At 30.0% G+C, this 3,643-nt stretch overlaps 1 pseudogene; it reads left to right on the top strand.

The window, feature by feature from the left end:
- Positions 1-2,256: 2,256 nt before the first annotated feature.
- LOC107823240 (hydrolase 3-like) lies at positions 2,257-3,149 on the top strand (annotated as a pseudogene).
- The last annotated feature ends 494 nt before the right edge of the window (positions 3,150-3,643 follow it).

The raw sequence follows: 3,643 nt of genomic DNA, 5'->3' as shown, positions 1-3,643 counted from the left end.
CCAATCAACTTTTCAAACAAACTCATAGACGTTCGGATCAAAACAATTAAAAACTCAAGCAAACCAAGTTGTGAGTTTCAAGCTTCAAGGTCCTTCAATGGTGGATTTAAATTTTTGTACAATAAATCTCCAAAAACCAGCATCAAAGGTACAATCTACACATCAAAGAACAATAACTAACGAAATACTGTTGAAATTCAGATCTGACATTTTGAACTCATTCATATGGAGTTTCAAAAATTGTTTCTTGAATTTACAAATTGTTTCAAAAATTGATCAAAGAATTACAGGGGGTTATCTTAAAGAATCCAAAACTATACTATGGACATTTGTTGGTCATTACAAGGAGAGACTAATTAATCATTACCCCTGAAAGCAATTTGACAGTGCCTGTTGTACCAATACGTCTAGCTGCTAGTGGTATGACTCTTGATGGTGATAAGACTTGGGCAAAGGAAAAGTTATAAGAATCTGTTCCCAGCCGACTCTGCAACCAACTCCTCCCTCCGGAGAAGCCATCAGTCGTGAACTTCAAAAATTGGAGGAAGGTAAAATGAGGAAGAAGAAGAAGAGGAATAAAATAAAGACGGGTAAATAATTTGGGGCGCATGGGTAGGAGTAGTAAATAGTTTAGATCCGGGCATTAAAGAGTAAATAGTTTGAAATTAATGGGTATAAAGTGAGATTTTCTTGGGCTATAAAATTAAAAGGTAGGGAGCTCCGTTGTTCTTATGTAAAAATTTTCCAATAATGAATTATAATTCAAACTTCAATCATTCACTCCTTATTTTTTTAATTTTGCCTTTTGAAAATAGAATATAAAATTCTATGTGTGTTGAGTAAATTATTTCAATTTGAGTTCTTTTATGTTAAGTAATTCCTGATCTCGTAATTTACTTTAATATATTTAAATTTGTGTTGCATTTTTATTAATATTAGTTTGGCCCAATAGCTTGATAGGTTATTTCAAATCCAACCTGTTAGATTAATTCAACAGACGGGGTCATAATTCAAGTTTATATTTAAGCAGGTGTGTACATAGGTCGGGTTAATTCGGATTTTTTAATTACCAAATCAAACAAAACTAATTATTTCGGGTTATTAAATTTAAAGACCAAACCAAATTAATAAAAGTCGGGTTTTTTTAATCTCGAATTTTTTCGGGTTTTTTCAGGTTTTCGGGTTTTTCGATTTTTTCCATAAAGTCTTCATAGAACAAAACATAGAATTTATGCTCCAAAAATTTCTTTAATCCTAGTAAGACAAAACTATATAAGGTGTTTTCAATAAAATAACATAAGTATGAGATGTGTCATGACATTGTACTAAAATATTCAACAATAAAGATAATAAAATTGCATAAAATAAATTTATTAATAAGCCATAATAAAAATAAATATAATTTAAAATTACTAATAAGTTGCTAAAATAAGTACGACTAATAAGTACTATTATTTACATGATTAAACACTAAAAGAAAAATAAGTTATGTATTTTATCAAAACCATGGAAAAACTAAAAAATAGATATCCTACAGCATTTTCATTTATAATATTGATTTGATTTTGGTTTAGGATTTATTTGAGTTCCTAACATTTATGGACTATAAAATTTATTGGAGCATCCAAAAATTATAAGTCTAAGCTTGAAATAATATGTTAAAAGATAAACAATGAAAAAGCTTAGGAAATATGTATAAACTACACTACAATAAATATTTTTATGTATTAAATATATCTGAAACTTCTATACATACTATGTCGGATTGCTTTGGTTCGGTTTGACTTTTTTTAGTTAAAACCAAACCAAATCAAATATGGTCGAATTTTTTTTTTCCAGCACCAAACAATAGTCGGAATTTTTTTCTTGATTTGACTCGAATTATTAAATTGGTGCGATTTACCGGTTTCATTTGTATACACTACTAATTAAGTGGATTCGACAGATAGCTAAAATGTGTCGGTTTTGTCACCTCTATCCGTAGTCCTTTAATTACAGACTAAACAACATTTAATAACTTTAATCAAAAGCATTTGTCTAAACTAACTTTTATAAATCTTTATCTACATGTTTTACTTATTTAAAGCTCCACTAATTAAAAAGTAAATATAAATTTGCAAAAAGATAATAAGTGATTTTTTATTTTTTAATTACTCAAACATTTCAAACCATATATTTAATGTAAAAAAGTATACCGGGTTTCCTCCCTATAAAAATAGATGGCCTCTTCCCTATTTCCAATTGCAAGTAAAAGATACCTTGGTGTCATTTTCCTGTGAATTCATTTCTTGTGGATATCCATTTCTTTCTACGGCCATATATATACTCAACAAATTTTCTACTCATTCTATTGCCATGGCTAGTGATCAAGATAATGAAATTGTCACTGATCTCTATCCCCATATCCGAGTCTACAAAAACGGCCACGTTGAACGTTTCTACCATTTACACAACATATTCTACGTTCCACCTTCACCAGATCATGATCCAGACACTGGTGTTTCCTCTAAAGACATCACTATCTCTTCTCACGTTTATGCTAGGCTTTATTTACCTAAAAACACAACTTCTTCTGACCAAAAAAAAACTCCCAATCATAGTATTTTATCATGGTGGTGGACTCCTTCTTAATTCAGCCTTCTTTAATATTTTTCACCGTTTCCTTAATCTCTTGGTTTCTGAATCCAATTCAATTGCTGTTTCTGTTGAATACAGATTAGCACCAGAACATGATGAGACAACAGTTTATGAAGATTCTTGGACTGCTCTTCAATGGGTGGCTAGTGGAAAAGATTCGTGGTTAACAAATTATGGTGATTTTAAAAATATTTATAGTTGGAGAAAGTGGTGGAGCTAATATTGTTTTTAACATGGTTATGAGAGCTGGTAGAGAAAAATTAAATGGTGATGTTAAAATTTGTGGTTCAATTCTTGCTTGTCCTTATTTCTTGATCCCATATGAAAATGTTGATGTGAAGGATTTGATGGCTTATAAATTATGGACAAGTGTTATTTGTCCAAAAATAGAACCTCTTGATTGTCCTATGATTAATCCTCTTTGTAAAACGGCTCCTAGTTTATCGGAACTAGGTTCTTCCAATTTATTTGTGTGTCTTGCTGATAGTATCTCTGTCTTTATAACACAGTAGTAAACTTTACCGTGCTTCGTGCGGTCTTGATAGACCACATTTTATTTACCAAAATAATATAGCTCTACTATCCAAATATTAAGGAATCGTTTGGTATGAGGTATAAGAAGGTATAATGGTGATATAAAAATTTAATATCATCTTAATACTCTGTTTGGTTATCAAATCAGGTATAAGTTATCCCGGTGCTAATTTTAACACTGGGATAACTTATACCTTATAGAAGATGGGGTAATTAGCACCAGTATAACTTATATCTTCTTCTTAGAAATTATGCAATTGTCATTCTTAATATAATATACCAAACAATGAATAAACAACAATCACAGCATAACTTATCTCAATATAATTTATACCGACATAACTTATACTGGCATAACTTAATCTAAAAACGACTAAAGTGTTCTAAAAATTTCTTTTAGTATACAGATTCAAATAGATCAGGCTTTAAGTTTTAATCCTTTAACACTTAATCTTTATCTAATTTTCATATC

Source organism: Nicotiana tabacum, chromosome 16 (assembly GCF_000715075.1).
Source record: "Nicotiana tabacum cultivar K326 chromosome 16, ASM71507v2, whole genome shotgun sequence".
NCBI classification, from domain to species: Eukaryota; Viridiplantae; Streptophyta; class Magnoliopsida; order Solanales; family Solanaceae; genus Nicotiana; species Nicotiana tabacum.
Note: the sequence above shows the minus strand (reverse complement) of the source record. Positions and strands in the feature narration are given on the sequence as shown.